The sequence below is a fragment of the Danio rerio genome, chromosome 3 (assembly GCF_052040795.2).
Source record: "Danio rerio strain M-AB ecotype USA chromosome 3, GRCz13ab, whole genome shotgun sequence".
Classification (NCBI taxonomy): domain Eukaryota; kingdom Metazoa; phylum Chordata; class Actinopteri; order Cypriniformes; family Danionidae; genus Danio; species Danio rerio.
Window position 1 is genome coordinate 37876149 of NC_141023.1, and position 18852 is coordinate 37895000.

Below are 18852 nucleotides of genomic sequence, written 5' to 3' on the forward strand. Positions count from 1 at the left end.
GAGAACCAATAAGACAATCAGAGAAGCTCTAACAGGGAAAACTCTTAATACCCAGCTCTGGGATGTTTTAAATGCCTGCAGTTTTTCTGTCATTCCCCAATGTTAAAATGAATCCTTGCTACAAACTCGGGCTTGCTCATAGAAATAACATTAACGCTGGAAATAGTTGTTTTGACCTTTTTTACATGTTGTAATTTAATAACTTTGTTAAAATAAAACTTGTATGACTACAGTACACTGATTTTTCCTGAATATATTTCATTCTAAAATTGTTATTTTATTTATTTTTCAATACTCAAAAGAGTTCTGAGTGTTTCTACTTTGAATGACCATAATGGTCAAACTGACCCCATGCATTTTAGCTTCTGCTAATTTTTCCTGTGCCTTTGAATATCCGTGTTTCTGTTGCCTAGCAAATTTCTGCTAGCAAAACATAACGTTTCTGATAGCAAAAAATAGGTCAGAATGACAGCTTATAGAATTCTGGTAGTTACAATGTTAAAGGGGCCCTATTATACAAAAATCACTTTTATAATAGGTTTGAACAGTTATTTGGCAACAGTGCATGAATGTAGCCAGCCTATAATGGTGACCCATACCTGTAAATCCTCCTGTTTTTCCTGGGATTGTCCTGTGTTTTACAGTTCTATCTCGTAAAGGTATTTTCCCGTTTCTCCTGTTTTTATGCTTTCTCTGACGTGTGGCAATAAACATTAATAAGCTGATCCTCCCTATATGCAACCCATACCTCTGAACCACCAGTGGCTGCCTCTGACAAAACCTTGAAGTAAATATAGAAACAGTGGGATTCCCCTCCTTTTCATTACAGGTGCCATCGCCCCTCCTATGCAATCCTCAAAACAGTCATATAGCGGTGCGTGACTGTCAGCTGATGCTCTTGCCAAACGGATTCTGTACACGTGATTTGAAGTGGAGTGAAAGTCTGGGTTTGGGTGCGTCTTTAAACAGACATATACACATATTTAATTATAATACCATCTAAAGATGCCGGTGTCCTAAATGAGCATAAACAGTTTGGAAAGTTGGGTGGGGGGTCCCTTATTGGACATAAGGGATTTATTTTTACATCCCAATGTTGACAGGTATGTAATGGTGTAAGATTCCATGCTATCAGCCCAACGATGGAATCCAATTTATGGTCGAAGGTTAAATTAGCTTTTTTAACTCTTCTAAAAAGAATTTGGTTAGTTATTATAATTTATTTATATTTGATTCCAACTCCGAATTCAATATGACTCCAATTTTAAGTGATTTTAAGTATTTTTAAGTCAATTTTAGACTGTATTTCTAATTAGAAATGGGTCACATTTTTTATTCACGAAGCAATTTAGTGTTTTGATTTATATCTGATCCCATACTCTTCAGTTCTACGTTCATTAGGGACCCAATGCCACACAGAGTTTTCACGTGTTTTTCATAGACAGAATCTTGACATTCTGAAGTTAGTCAGAGGATGCAGGGTTAACTAATACACAAATAGTCTGGTTGCCTCCTGCTCACTCGTACTAGAAGTGTAGTTAATTTAGTCATTTCCATACAACTTGCTAAATCAGCGATAAGCAGAAATCGAATAGTCTTCGAGCTGAAGTGCCGACTGCTCGTGCAATTCGTTTGGATATCATGTATGTAGATCAAGGCTCCAGCCTCCACACCAGATATAAAAGATTTCAGGAGAATTCAGAGTCCATCAAAACCTATCACTTTTTTTTCCAAGATGAAAGTGTATCATGCCAATTACAGAACCAAAAAATAAAAGCCATTTCAGAAGTTAATGCTCAACGCCAATTACTCAAAGATAAATCTAAGAGTATAGAAATAAAGAGTATAAATCAAAAAGGTACTTAGTGTTGAGCTAAAGAGCTCTTCACTATGGGCCGGTCTGGATACTAGTATATCAGAGACTTGCGACCCCAAGACATTTGTTCCTTCTTTTTTTAATACTCTATGAGAGCAAAGAATGATTCTTTTGTTAAAGTTAAGCAGTGATCTAAAGATTTTACTTATCTGTTGGTATTTAATCAAAAGTCATCAACGATAGTGACAAAACCTTTTTTACCAGTCACACCTGAGTGTTCATCAATTCCAGAGGGGAAGGAAAGTTCAGGAAAGAGGGCAAAGTCTATCCTGGGCTTTTTTTTTCTTCAGATTTCAGAGGTTTTGTTGTTTTATTACTTGACACATTTAAGATTGAAATCCATCCCTGCAATAGTAAAAATTTACTAATTCAATTTACTTTATGATCACACAACAGTCTACAGAAACGCTTTGATGGACATTCTCCCTTTTTACATGTTATCAGACAAGAAAGTCCAGCCCTTTAGTGGTGGTCTCTCCCCCATTAGTGTGGACAGCTCTGAGTGATAAGCAGTCGTCCACCATTAGAGTTTTCCAGCAGTACTTCCTCAAGATAATGTCAGCGGCTCACATTATAAATGTCTGGTTTTAAGATGCACAAATGAGGATTCTCAAATGAACACCGCAGTCTTTATTGACCACCTTTTTCTCAGCCACTTCTTTTGACATTTTCAGTTTTTAAAGATAAAGTTAGTCCTTTTTTGAATATGCCACAATGCTGATGAATAGGCTTGTGTATTTCACAATATAATTTAAATTTAAAATGATGGATCAAAGCTTAAAAGAGACTCTTTCAAAAAGTTTTCAAAAACTATTTATTTGTGGGGTATTTTGAGCTGAAACTTCACATACACACACTCTTGGTACAGAGACTTATTTTACATCTTGTAAAAAGTGGCATAATAGATACCCTTTAAAGTGAGATGTTGGAAATAATTCTCAACAGGTTACAATAGAAGTTTATTATCTATACTTACTGTAATATTAACACTAACAAGTTCTAATATCATCACACAATAGTACTATTATAATATAACTTAAACGGAAAGTTTACCCCAAAATCATCTTCATTTACTCATCTTTCACTGCAGCACTTGCTCTCGAAGTCCCAGAAGTTATTGCAGTTAAAGAAAGTTGGAGGAAATCACAATATTTTAGATTTCTTTTTAAGGTTCAGATATAAAACTGGTTTGTCTCTGGGATTTCTCTGAATGGGAAATTTCTCTAAATTCACAGAGGGTGAAATTCATTTGCTGAGATTCCCATTCAAATATGTTTTATTTGTATTGTGCAAAGTGTCTCTGTAAGAATTTTTTTGCACGTTATATACAGCTAATTGAAAAGGGAAAAAATTGTATGAATGTTGTAATGTTTATAAATATTTCCCATTAAATATGTGAAGGTCATGCGACCAGTAGAAAGATTGCAGCATCTAATTTCCAAAGCCTGTAAAATATTTGGACATAGTATTCGTTTCGTCACCCATAGGTTTCTAAAATGTGCAAATGAAGCTACAATTAGGCATGGCCAACCATCGTCATTTTGTTTGAGCATCATCGCACTGACCAGGGGTACCCAAAAAGAGGGCAAAGAGGTGTGAGCAGAGCTACAGATGCCTGCTAGCATTTTGCTTAAATGGGCTTTCTTTTACAAGAAACCCTTAATAATTCATTACCTGCAACTTAATTGTGTTCTGACCACTTGTGCTTGGTTGTGTACAATATCAATGAAGTGTTTATTCTTTTAAAAACACTGTTGTAATACATTGAGCATTGTTCTAATGCCATTTTTCTAGAGGAGGAAAGTGTGAATTATGCACCAAAAACTTAAAATTTTGTCTGTGTTAGTAAATGCAGACATAACACTGTATGAGAATGTTTAAGAAGACTGTTCTAGAGCCTATACTGTAGCTAGTCACTCTGTCAGATTCTGGAGTGCATTCAAGTTCTAAAGAAAATTATAAATGGTAAATTATCTTAAATAAAACAAATACATTTATAGAGATGGTATATAATTTCACTCACCTGGGAAATGGAGGCCACGTAAATGGTTTGTGATCACAATTAAGTGCACACAGCATGCCATATCATTTGATAATTGTAGGAAATAATTCCAAAAGGCAATTCACTGTGTAAAGTTACATAAAACAAAACAAAAATATTATGTACATGCCGAGTTCACTGGGTGACGTGACGGCGAGCAGCGAGACCTAGCTGTCTCTCAAGTGGCCATGCCCTTAATTATGCAGACTAAATCAAACTCTATATAAACGAAACGGATGAGTTATAAAAAATCACTTTCATCACAGTTGTCATGAAGGGTAATATTAGCTATATACAACAAAATAGTTTTTGTACCAGGCTGTAAACACCATTTTTCTGTTGTAAAGTTGGCCATTTTAACATTTGGAGTCATTATGTGCTCTATTTTTGAGGCAGGCCTAGCGGATTTTCAGTGAATTCCAGTTTAAGTTAGTATACTTCTGAGCAACTTCACAAGGGAGAATGGGATGTTGCCACTTGCTCATTACTCATACTAGGTTTTGTGTTCCGTGGTCTTCTGAGTTTGTTCTTCTGAGGTAACTTGGCAAGACCAAACAACCATTGTCTTTCATAGAAATTTACATCTTACTATGGAAGTCGATGAGTTCCAGCAACCATCTTTTGTGTTCAACAGAATAAATAAACTCCCAAAGGTTTAAAACTACATGAGGGAGAATAAATAATGAAGTAATTTTCATTTTTTACATTAACTAACTTTTTGTGGCATTCTGCTACACAGTGTTTTATCTAGTGCTACAACAAATTGCATAGAAATATACTGTAAGATCAGTACGCTTGCCAAACGCACAGCTTCCTAAACATTCATACTCTCTTTTTTCCTACTGAAAAACTAAATCTGAGTTATGAAGATATAGATTTCCATCTCTGCATTCCCATGGTAACGCTGTTAGTCTGCCATGTCCATCACTTGATGGGAATGGATGAGTTTCATTAGCTCCAACACCACGTTGATTAGTTTGGTCTGGCACTGTAATGATCCTTGAGGTTGAAGCTTTCCGTCAGGGAGTTCCCCATCTGGAACGAGAGCGACACGCGCCGCCTTCCTTCTGTTGTCTTTATATAGAAAGTTTTGAGTTTCATAGAGAATATCTTCAGTAATGTGGATGATTTATTCTGTTGTGTGACAAGTGGGAAACCTTTAACAAATGCTGAATGTGGTGAGAGCTTTAGTGCTTTTGGGGAATCGCTTTGAACTGCTCTTCAGGATTTTAGTGACTGTGGCTCTTTATGTCTGGTTAGGGTGCAATCAGCCAGTTTTCGAGTCTAGCGTAAGCTCATTTTTGTGGCCACATTCAATAGTCACATGTTCATTTATAGACACAAATACTTTATCCATATGTAACAAAACAATGCATAATTTTACAAGTATATGTCACTAATATGGCATTGATCTTCATTTGTGGATAACTTATGATAGGAACTATATTGACTTTGTGTGTCTGTGAAAGGATTTATTTGAAAGCATAGCTAAATCATTTAACCTTGCAAGGTTTCTGTCATATGGAGCTCTTTAACCAAGTTAAAATGCTCATGAACATGAATCATGATATGAATACAAATGTGCTCATATATTTTTTAGCACATTAGAGTAAATTTACATAAATCAATATACAGGCGAGCATCAGCACTGGAACAGCCTCATATTAAAAAGGTTACTGGTCTGCATTTTCCTGTTTATCTTTATTGTTAATGACATGCAGAATATGATTAGAAATTTATTCAATGAGTGAATGTTATTCAGTGAATCTTTGCCAATTACCATGACCAATTTTACAGTAATGGATCTAACTGCTAATTGGTCACTGTCTCAGAACTTAAAAGGAGATTATTTTAATGAATCATTTGAAACTATCATATCTCCTTCTCTTTCTTCTTTATTGTATTACAGTATATCTACTCAAATTCAGCTACAGATTCATAAAAAATATATATTTTTCATAAGTTCACACTTAGCTGACGATTAATTATAAAGCTTGTTTGGCATGTTGTCCTGGGAGAGAGCCCTGAGCTCAAGAGATCCTCAAGCCCAGGGCTCCCTCCTGTTTGCAGGGCGAGAGGAGAGTTTGAGCTCGGGTAGATCTGAAGAACTCCCCTGCTGTGATAGCAAATGAACAAATAGTGATTGTTCTTAAGAGACAACTATTTACTAGGAGCATGTCTATGGTGGCGATTTGGATTAGTCAGTTAACTTAAGTTGCCTGTTTTTGGACGGTGGAGGAAACTTTGGAACCCAGGGGGAAACCCACGTGAGCATGGGGAGAATGTGTAATCTCTGCACAGAAATGTTGACTGGCTTGGTAAGGAATAGAACCAGCGATGTTCTTGCTGTGAGGCATCAGTGCTAACCACTGGGCCAAAGTGCTATCTATCTAGGAAAGGAAGAGGAGTAGGGGTGGAAGGGGTGATTCTTCAAAATGAAGATGTCTGTTATTTGGAACTTAGGGTATTAATAGTGGCTTAGGAATCGTCTGATTGGTGAATTGTTAATTAAATAATGCGGGACCAGCTGCAAGCAATCATAAGCACGTGATCCTCTCGAAATTAGTTTATAAATAAACTTCAATTATATCACTTTTACCTGTTTTGAGAAAATATGCCTGTCCCAATACTCACTACTGAGGTATTTCTCTTACATACACTGCATATCTCTTGCATATCATTGGATATTTCCCTAGCTTTGGATAATAGCAAAGGAGTGCCCTTTACCGTTGTGTACTGTTCAAATTGACTACCCTTTTGTTATGTTCTTGGCTGCCCCATTGACTTCCATTATAATGACATTTTTGGATTGTGAAGCCATGACACCAAAAATTCACGCATCCTTGATTGTTGTTGTTTTTCTTTGTTGGTAAGTGGTAAAACTTCATTTTACTGTTTGTTGATCATCATTTGGCAGCATTAACCCTTTAGATAGGTCTGTGCAAAAAGGTTTCTGACTTTATATGGAGTTTTATGGAGTAAAACTGCTAATAATATTGTGGAAAAAAGGTAAATTTACCCCTTCCTAACAAAGAAAACCACCAACAATAAAGAATGCTTGATTATTTGGTGTCCTGGCTTTGCAACCAAAAAATGTGATTATAATGGAAGTCAATAGGGCAAAAACAGCCACGAACATAACGAAAGGGTAACACATTTCCCCAGAGTGAATTGTTAATTTTTTTTTTTAAAGTCAAAGGTTTTGCCCTAAATATGTGTCAAAATAAGATTTGTCTCCAAAAAATCATTCCATTTGCTGAAACAGAGAAAGTTGTGGTCAAATTAAGACTCCAAATCACCCCAGTGTGGATGTAAACATCTCCAACAGCACATGAGGGTTAATGCAAATATTAAATAGTTCTAATAGCCTAACTAGTGTTTGAGGCAAAGTGTTGACCAATCCTTGTCTTATTTGAAAATAGGCCTTCGATTGCAAGATATATTGCAATCATATTAGCAGATGGTGAAGGCATGCACTTTAATACCAAACAGTGAAAAATCACTAAATTAAATAAGTTACTTTAACTTACAATTTTTAAACAAGGTAACTTAAGAAAAAAGAGTTATGGTAACTCATAAACTGATAATATTAAGCAGAACTCAAACATAATGAGTTACAAATTAATTAATTATATATTTGTGCTAACTTAACTCTAATGCTAAAAGCAATACCAAACAATTTGAGTAGCAACTGTATATAGTTGTTTGGACTTAATTTGTTCAATTAATTGAGCTCGTACCAATAGGAAAACTGAACTTAACATGTTTAAGTTACTAATACTCTAAATATTGTACTCTAATATTTGTGTATACGACTCAATTTATACATAAGTTTAGTACTCAAAGCATTTTGTTTCCAAACTTTGTAACTTTGTAAGTATTATAAAAATTTAATTAAAATATAATTAATCCAAAAATGTGTTCATTAAATCTGTATATTTGTATACGAAAAAAAAATTACTTAAATAAATCAAACACAAAAATCAATCAACCAAAAGTTATTTAAATACATGAAAATGAGACAGGCTTGAAACTGAGAACATTTTTAGTTTGCATAATATAGAATAAAACCTTTTAATATAATCTGCTACAAAAGTGTACAAACATGTATAAAATGCACCAATAAATCTCAACTTTTTATTTTCATTCTTACATTTCATTTTTAGATCGGTATATTTTACCGGTGTGCTGTCGGATAATCAAAGTTCTCTGCTCAGTTTTGGTTCTTGTGCCCACTTGAACTCTTGGATAAGATACAGGGAATATGTCGACAAGTGTTCAAGTGCAAAAACCTCTAGTAGGGGTATTCCTTCAGGCCCTGTGTTCTCTCCATCTTGAATATCCCCTTGCTCTTCTCTTGCCTCTTATACCATCTTTTCTCTTTCAATGTCATCTGCTCTCACACTCTCCTCTCCCTCAGTTCCTCTTCACATCCTCCTCCTGTTCTCTCTCTACCCACTCCGGATCTACTCATCACTGCTGTTCCTTTCACCAGGTTTCATCTTGATATTTGTTCCTGATTTTCAGCTGTACCTATTATGAAGAGTTTATTTTAAGAAATAGCAATGTTAAAAAGACACATACAACATTTTAAAAACAGATTTTATCTTAACTTTTGCTCCTAAACTTCAGCAGTACATATTATAAAAAGTGTAATGATTTATTTTTTTAAAAAGGAGTTCAAAAGACACATAAAAACTTTAAAAAGTCAGGGTACATCTTGATTTTTGCTCTTAATTTTTAGCTGTACATATTATATAAAGTGCAAGAGATTATTTAAAAAAATAGCAATGTTATAAAAACTGAAAAAGAAAAAGGTTTTATCTTGATTTTATAAAAAAAATATATATATTTTTTACTTTATAAAAAAGTCACAAAGTTTTAAAAATATTTTCAGTCAGAACTTAACTTTAAACTAAAAAAGTAAATAATACATTAGTTTTATTGCTTTTAACTTAAAAAATAATAATAAAACAACAGATATATTGATAGTGATGTGTGAGCTACATCTTTTACGAATACATACTGTAGTGTTAACACACAGTTAATCTGTTCTTTAAATTATAATTAAACCTGAAACGTGGAAGGATTGGTGGCACATGGTGGCAAATAATGTCTTAATGGCTGTTTTAAGCCACTAATTAAAAAAAGTATTATACAACTAATACCAAAGCAAAAACTAACAAGAAAGTGAACATCATAGCCTAATTATATCACATTTACATCTGTTACCTTCCTTTATGTGGATGCCATGTTACTTGTAGAGCTTTTTTTAATGGCATTAATGTCTAATATCACACTATTTTACTAAACTGCTAATGAATAAATCAGTTGAAATATTACTATATTAATCAAAATGATTTAATCATTTTTTATTGTTTTGAACACTATTAACCCATTGACTTATTTCACTTAAAATTTCACTAAAACTGGTGGTTCCTGCCATCAGTTTAAAGATTTTATGATAAAAAAAAAAATAAAAAAAATTAATGATAACCTACTGGATGGACAAAAGTTCAATCAGACAGTTAGAGTCTTTTGGTCTCAGTTTTGCAAAAGACAAAAAAAAAAAAAAAAAAAAAGATTAGTTAAAAAGTAATTATTATAGATCACTATGAAAAAAAGACAAACAACCAAGCCTCGATTATAATAATATTGGCGTTTTATCACTCACGATCCTCTAATAAAGACTAAGGAAAATTGGACATTTACCTGACAGTGTAAACTTTTACCTAACATATTTTAATTTAATTTAATTTAATTTAATTTAATTTAATTTAATTTAATTTAATTTAATTTAATTTAATTTAATTTAATTTAATTTAATTTAATTTAATTAATTTTTATTTATATTATTATTTTTTAAACAGTGTTTTGTATAAATGATGTACATTTTCAGAATAAAGCCCAACAGGCTTGATTATTTTATTTTATTTTATTTTATTTTATTTTATTTTTTATTTTTTTATTTTATTTTATTTTGAAAAGCGTTTAATGTATAGGATGTACATCTATCTGGATGTTCTAGATGTTCAGAATAACGCCCAAGAGGCTTTATGAACCCAACAGGCGGATGCACCTGTCAAATCTGTTTCTAAAATTACCAGAAAAATAATCAGAATCAAGCATTTCTGAGAGCAGTGAAATAAATATCTATATTTTAAATACAGAGATGTTGAGGAAAAAAGACAGCAAATAAAACATTTCACTCCTCCAACAATTAATTATACCCCAAAGCATAGCTGTTTCGGCCAAATATGAAGCTGCGAGTCTTATCCCAAGGCTAAATCGGTTTTTAATGTTCCTCCTGTGAGCGGTTTCTCTGAAGTAGTATTCAAACTCGCATCCAATATTTTCACCCATGTTTACATCCTTCAGCTTCCAGCGGTTTTGGATGATGTATCTTTTGATATCCTGTGGCTGTATATCAGGCCATGGTCTGCCGTCCGGCGGGTTGAGATATGCTGTTGAATAAGTTCACTGGCAGATGAATTAAGCTCTGCTGTGTTACTGTATCTCCCGACCTCTCAATACTCCCAGACCCTGCAAAGATTACAACTTTGAGATGTTTCCGACACTTTGACAAAAACAACATTAGAGTGGTTTCAGGTTTTTTTCATCATTCTCACAGGCTGCCAAAAGAGTTTGCACAATATTTCCACACATTAATGGGCTGTGCGATCATTTGTGCACACATATTTCCTTCCAGGTGAGAAAAATATGTTACTGTGTGTCTTTCTGTGTGTGTGTGTATGTGTGTGTTACCTTTTGGCTCTCTTAGCTCTTATTGAGACAGCTGTATGCGAATGTCAGTTGTTAAGAGTCGAATACAAACAGCTTCACATACAGTATAGTCTTGCCATGAAAAATAAATCATTATTCATATCAGTAAGCAGAAGACAGCTGGCCTTATTTCAGAAACGTACAAATGGCTCATCACTCGCTGTGGCTTGATCTGCAGCTCCCTTTTAATTGTGTCATGTTTATGTTACAGTTTGTGTCGTTGGCCAGCTTTCAGACTTGAAGAATTGGACAACTTTCAGTTCATGAGATGAAAAATAAACTGAATCAACTAACAGACAGTGGATGTCTCTTAGTTGTGATTCCAAGAAGTTGTAATGGATAGATAATGGGATTCTGGACTTTGGTCCCTGACTGTGTTTGTCTGTTTGTAAGGCTCAGATATCAAGAAAACAAACAACAACACAATTAAACATGAATAAGTTGACAATCACAATTTCTCTTGACAAACTTTTTGTTTGTAAGAATGTTTGGGTTATTTGAATTTCTTTGTATGTCATTATTAATTTGCTCTGATTGTGAAATTAAAATATATTTTTAGATGTTAGTATCAATATGTTAGGCTTAAGGATATCTATAAGCTAGAGTACTCCAACATTTGCATTGAGAAGATATAAAAACTTAAAGCTTGCAGTTTGTTAATTCTGCCTAGGGATGCAACAACTATAGATTTTGGTTGTACGATTATAGTCTGAAAAATAATCACGTTAACACCTTAAAAGGTAAACGAATGACTAAGTACCTATATTTCTGGGTCTTTCTCACCCTTTTCATAGTCTTTCTCTGATGGTTGAAGATGAAGTCTTTTAAGAAGTCCTTTGTCATTTGTGTGGAGTTTGCTGCGCAGATTGGAGGATACATGCAGCGCAAACTTTAAGTGAAGTTTATTTATAAACTAATTTTGAGAGCATCACGTGATTATGATTGAACATGGCTGGTTATGCATTAACTATGTATGATCCACCAATCAGACGATTCCTAACCCACTATAAAGATCCAGGGTTTCTCACTGAAGTCATCTTTGATTTGAAGTATCCCCCTTTCATCCCTACTCCTCCAACTTTCCCTTCATAGGGCTGCACGGTGGCCCAGTAATTAACACTGTTGCCTCACAGCAAACCAGCAGCTGAATTGTAATCTACAACTCTAATTTAAAATAGATATATGTACATTTTCTGAAGAAACGCTGAGTTGTTCTTTCTAAGGCAAGGCTTGGCCCTACTGTAATGTATAATGATATTTTGGAGCTGGGAGAGAGAGTCATAATGTTACTTTGTGGTTGCTAGGCTGCACTACATGGATGATAAGGCATGGTTCTCAGCTGAAACAAAAGAGCTCATCCTCATTTCTAGCTGATGTTCTGGTGCCGAGAAATTGCTTAATTAATGTGTCTGTATGGTTGCTGGGGTATTCCAACGGATTGTTGGGTAAGTTTATTGGGTTGGTTTATTGGGTGGTAAAATTCCAAGGTTAATTGTAACCTTGTAATCAGCAGTGTTGCACATAACAATAGTGATGCTTTGTAAGCAGCACTTATGGTTAATAAAAATGACAATAGTTGCTTACTGATATAAAAATTGCCCTGTATGAGGTTAATGTTTTTTGTTTCATAGACTTGTAGTTGTCATTCCGATACCCTGTGTTTTGTTCCTATTTACTTAGTTCAGGTTTTCTGTCTATATGATTTCTGATTGTTTATCTGTTTGCTTTTTATTTTGGTCACCCATTAACCTGTGACTTGATCCTTTTTTTCAATATTAAAAACTAATTTTACTTTAAATACAAATGAAAATAAAACAAAGAATTATTCCCAGCATGTAAAACGTGTGCCGGTATAGTTGGCGGTTCATTCCTCTGTGACGACCCCTGATAAATAAGGGACTTAGCCAAAGGAATTTAATAAAATAAATAATAGCAAAACAATCTATCTTTATAACTGATTTTCAATTTATAAACTGTCTCATTTAGCTTCATTTGTTTGCTTTTTCTATATTTAACAAGTGTATTTCTTATAGTATTAGTCAGTTTTTTGTGCTTTTCATGGTTCATGTTGACTACACTATGTCTCAAGAACTAGTTTGACCCATTAGCATTTAACCAAGGATTTAGGTTAAATCAACCTTTTGCAACTGACTTTAAAATGTATGCCAAGCCTTGGTGTAAAAAAAAATATGTCGTTTAAAAGTACCAGTTTAAGCAACCATCACCACAACAGGTGTTGGGGAAAGTTACATTATTGTAAGTACATTAAAATATTGAGTAACTCCCCCCAAAATGTAACTAAGTGCGTAATGCAGTTACTTTTCATTATATTACTTTCGAGTTAATTTTAAACCCTTGGGAACATGGGGAGAACATGCAAACTCTACACAGAAATGCCAACTGACTCAGCCGAGGCTGGAACTAGCGACCTTCTTGCTGTGAGGTGATCGTGCTACCCAGTGCACCACCATGATGCCTTATTTAATTTAATTTAATTTAATTTAATTTAATTTAATTTAATTTAATTTAATTTAATTTAATTTTATTTTATTTTATTTTATTTTATTTTATTTTATTTTATTTTATTTTATTTTATTTTACAGCCCAAGTTATAATATGATACAAATGTGCATAAAAGTGTGGTGTCTACAGTCTTTGTTTGAATGCATGTGGGAAGTACTGTAGCTTGATTATATTAAATACTGTAGTGCTTGATTTAACACTCAAGTCACATCACATACTACCGTTGCCTCATATGTTTTTCTCTCTCTCTCAAAAAACAAAACAAAAAAAACAACACAAACAAACAAACTCACACCTACATACCTGTGAAGTAACTTGTGTGTGTAGCCCAACCTTCACAGCACCACTATCGCTCAAAACATCAGCACATTAATGAGAGAAAGAGACAGGATAGCTTTAGGTCTTTATGGAAATGCATGTGCATTGCCATCTTGACGAAAGTAAGCTGTGACAAGTCCAGTAGCGCTGAGAAACCTTTGAACATCAAGAGGGTGAAGCGAAGGGAGAGAAAGAGGACAGATGACAGAGAAACTGCCACACTGACAGTCAGACACACATGAAAAGAAAAGAAATGAAAAGAGCTTTGTGAGGTTACAGGTTGTGAAGACATACTGCTGGTGTTCTCAATCAGTATGTGGACATGGAATACTATTCAATGTGATCTAATCAATGTTATCAATGTTTTTCATTTAGTTGTATGTATGTGTGATTGTAAATTTATCTACATTAGATTATTGGTGTATTTTTTACAAGGGGAATATTATTTAAAGTCCTACTTTTTTATTTTTACTTTGTTACTTGTAATTTCCTTATAATTATTTCAGATATTCTGATTGAATAAATGTTTCAAAGTTAGATTTAAGTTGCCAGTAGATCTGAATATATGCATTAACTTATGTCTGACACAAACAATTTAATCTGATTCCAGGTTCTTTAGGTTCTTAAAAGAGCATTGAAAACAAAAACTAACATAATACTGCAACTTCCAAATGCAGAATTATTGCATTTTCATGACACATTAAAAATATATCTGAGATAAATGTCTAAATATGAATTTAATTTAATTTAATTTAATTTTATTTTATTTTATTTTATTTTATTTTATTTTATTTTATTTTATTTTATTTTATTTTGTTAAATATTTTACATTTTTTTGTTGTATTGTATTTTATTTTGTATTTTATCATTTTTTCGTTCGTTCGTTTATTATTGCATCTTCATGACACATTTAAAGGATATGAATTTAATTTGATTTTAATTTAATTAGATTTTTTGTTTTATTGTGTTTTATTTTGTATTTTATCGTTTTGTTTAGGTTTTTTTTTCGTTCGTTTATTTATTATTGAATCTTCATGACACATTTAAAAATCTATCTGACATGTCTAAATATGTATTTTTTGAATTGTTTATTTTATTTTATTGTTTCATTTAGTTTATTAATTCAATCGTTCGTTCTTCCAGTTTGTTCATTTGTTCGTTTGTTTGTTCATTCGTTCCGATTGTTCAATGGTTTTGCTCCTTTTGTTTGTTTTGTTCATTATGTTCGTTTGTTCATTTGTTCGTTTGTGCCGTTCATTTGTTTGTTTGTTTGTTTGTTTATTTATGTATTTTATTAGAAATTAAAATATATTATTCCCAAAATTGTTGTACTGATTACATTAATGCATGATTATATTTTATGATTTATGCTAAGTTTTATTAGATTATGGTGAACAAAATCCAGAATAGGTGTAGAAAAAAAATACAGTTTTAATTACAATTTGTAGTTTGTCTGTTTTTGTAATTTGTAAATCTCTTTCAGGCTGAGGATTATTGGCTATTTGTCAAAGTTTGATGATGATTAAGTGCATTTGTCAGTGTGTTTGTGTGGTAATTGGTTATTTAGGACACAGAGTATGGACACGTATTTAGTTCCCAGGCAGTACTTTTTAAATTTAAACATAGTGTTTAACTTATTATACCCAGATTATGCTATCAGAGATTGCCCTTGCATTTAAATGATCACCAAACAGACTTAAAAGGCAAGCAAAACCGCCTGTCAATTTATAGTGATGAAGTATTCTCAGGGGCACTTTTAAAAATGAAATATTACATGGTATACTGGCAGATTCCTCGTGAACTTGTGCTTGACTCTTGGTTTGTGTGTGTGCGCTTGTGCCACCATGTCTGTTCTTGCTTGAGTTATTAATGCGGACCAGATATTGATTCCTTTTTTCTTTTTCATCGTGAGTCATTTATCTGTGATTACACTTGAGTGCAGTAGTGGCCTTTGTCAATAATTAATATCACTTCAGCGGCGGTATGAGCTCCTGCTGGTTTTAGACGGACTACCTTACCAAAATAAACCCAACCACTCCATGACATCCAAAACAAACCTGACCCTTGATAACATGAAATCCATTCTTTGTGTATATGTAATTGTTTCTTCACAGCAGATGTGCCAACTGCATGTCGATTGTGGATTTTACTCAAAGGTCTAATTTCCTATTCCATGCCGAGTGAAATCTCATGGCAGAAGGTTTTATTGCGTTATCAAATACAACTTGAGGAGCTCGATGGGTCTGTGCTGTGGAAATGGCCAATGGTATTTTAAAAGCTCTGCGTAATAAACCGGCCAGCTTCTGTTCCTGTTTTTTATTGACCTTCAGTGCTGTTCTATACGTCTGGGTCATAAACTATCGATCTGGAGCGGAGCAAATGCAATGTGGATTGGGGAATGGGGTCTTGGGGTCTGCTGGATTCACAACAATCTTATTAACGCACAGCTTAGATCCAATTTACGCCCTGTAAACCCACAGTTTAGAGCACTCGATTTACCAGTCTATACCATCACTAACATGTCTAAACACAGAATGGGTCTGTTGAAGACATCATTGGGTCTCTTATGAGAGTGTGATAAAGGGTAAGTGCCCTTGAGTGTTTCCATGACAATTTTATTTTCAATTTAGTTTAATTTTTCTAATAGAAACAAAATAAGAGATTTTGAAGAATGTTGAAAACTGGGAATCCATTATATTAAAAAAAGTTCCTGCTTCAAATAAAGTGGCCTTAATTACATCAGAAAATAAGTACACTATGTTTATTTATTGTGTTCATATTCTATATATATATATATATATATATATATATATATATATATATATATATATATATATATATATATATATATTATTCTAGTATGGGTAGGTTTAGGGTTGGGTTAAGGTATAGTGATGGGTCAACAGTGTAATCCTAATTACAAAGATTTCAGATGTAATTACAAGAAGATCAATTAAAATTAAAGATTAAAAATATTAGTATGTAAAAACATGTTTACATACCATTTTTGGACCAAAAATTACTATGAATGTCAATAGCTACTGGTTTCTAACATTCTTTAAAATATCTTCTTTTGGATTGAACTGAAGAAAGAAACATATTTGGAATAAATGATAGGTAGTAAACGATGAAATTATTTTATTTCTTGGCTGTACTATCTCTTTAGAGCATGTGTGCGTGTGTGTGTGTGTGTGTGTGTGTGTGTGCGCGCGTGTGTGCACGTGTGTGTGTTTGTGTTTGTGCTGTAAGCATTTTATTTGCAATTATTTTAAGTCTGGGCATTGTGTTTCAATTATATTAAGTGGAAATTTTTGCCGACTAATACGTGGTGCATATGGTAGCAGTAATCAACTTGTTGATATTCATGAGGATCAACCCAGATGAGAATGTTTAGTGTTCGAGATGGAAAAGCTAATAGAATGTTTGGGCCCATGAATATCATTAGTGTCAGCAGCAAGTTAGCTTACCTTAACTAATGAGCAGAAGTCTTCATTTATTTCATTAGTGAGTCAGAGTGAACTGTACTGTTTGAAATTAGCAGCCCTTACAGCCATAACTTAGGCCAGCTTAACATAGTGTGTAAATTAGTAGCACATGTTTACTATCTGTTGTAAACAGCAGATGTATTGTCACTATTTGTACTATTGTTACATTATCTGTGTTAAAGAATAACATGTCGGTCTGGCTGTCGGTCTGGCTGTCGGTCTGGCTGTCGGTCTGGCTGTCGGTCTGTCTGTCTATCTATCTATCTATCTATCTATCTATCTATCTATCTATCTATCTATCTATCTATCTATCTATCTATCTATCTATCTATCTATCTATCTATCTATCTATCTATCTATCTATCTATCTATCTATCTATCTATCTATCTATCTATCTATCTATCTATCTATCTATCTATCTATCTATCTATCTATCTATCTATCTATCTATCTATCTATCTATCTATCTATCTATCTATCTATCTATCTATATATATATCTATATATATATCTATATATATATCTATATATATATCTATATATATATCTATATATATATCTATATATATATATATATATATATATATATATATATATATATATATATATATATATATATATATATATATATATATATATATATATATATATCTATATATATATATATATATATATATATATATATATATATATATATATATATATATATATATATATATATATATATATATATATATATATATATATATATATATATATATATATATATATATATATATATATATATATATATATATATATATATATATATATATATATATATATATATATATATATATATATATATATATATATATATATATATATATATATATATATATATATATATATATATATATATATATATATATATATATATATATATATATATATATATATATATATATATATATATATATATATATATATATATATATATATATATATATATATATATATATATATATATATATATATATATATATATATATATATATATATATATATATATATATATATATATATATATATATATATATATATATATATATATATATATATATATATATATATATATATATATATATATATATATATATATATATATATATATATATATATATATATATATATATATATATATATATATCTATCTATCTATCTATCTATCTATCTATCTATCTATCTATCTATCTATCTATCTATCTATCTATCTATCTATCTATCTATCTATCTATCTATCTATCTATCTATATATCTATCTATCTATCTATCAGCTCTACAAGTCTCGAACCATGCAAGCTAGTGGTGACAGCGGCGAGGAAAAAACTTCAAGAATTGATGAAAGTGAAAGCTTGAAAGAAACCAGACTTAGAAGGGCACAACCATTTCTCCTATGGCCAAACGTCTTGTGCAGAGCTGCAGTGTAGGCGCCGGAGGCTGGAGAACACCGGCCCTCCAGGAACAAGTTTGGTGGCCCCTGTACTACAGCTATACAATCTACACATAATTATGATCTTCATACTCCACAATTATACATACACACACACATGTAAGCATGTGCACTAGGAAGGGAGTGTAATAAATTAGATTTTAAATTATATTAAAATACAAAATAGCTTAAATTCTAATAATTTGTCATTACTCTTAACATTACTTAAAAAAATATATTTTAAATTATTCTCAACATAATTGTTCTATTAAATGTACGTGGAAATTTTATATATTGAGGTCTTAAGACTGGTTAAATGTCCACATTAATAATATTTACTACATTTGAAATACA

At 32.2% G+C, this 18852-nt stretch overlaps 1 protein-coding gene and 1 long non-coding RNA gene across 5 annotated transcripts in view; one reads left to right on the forward strand and one right to left on the reverse strand.

Annotated features, from left to right (window-relative positions):
* The window catches only part of asic2 (acid sensing ion channel subunit 2), a 666602-nt gene that overhangs the window by 418286 nt on the left and 229464 nt on the right, over positions 1-18852 (forward strand).
* Positions 10050-11584, reverse strand: LOC147845802 (uncharacterized). The gene is made up of 2 exons (XR_015481084.1): positions 11484-11584; positions 10050-10460 (listed from the first exon to the last, which is right to left on the reverse strand). It is a non-coding gene; the product is annotated as an uncharacterized LOC147845802 (long non-coding RNA).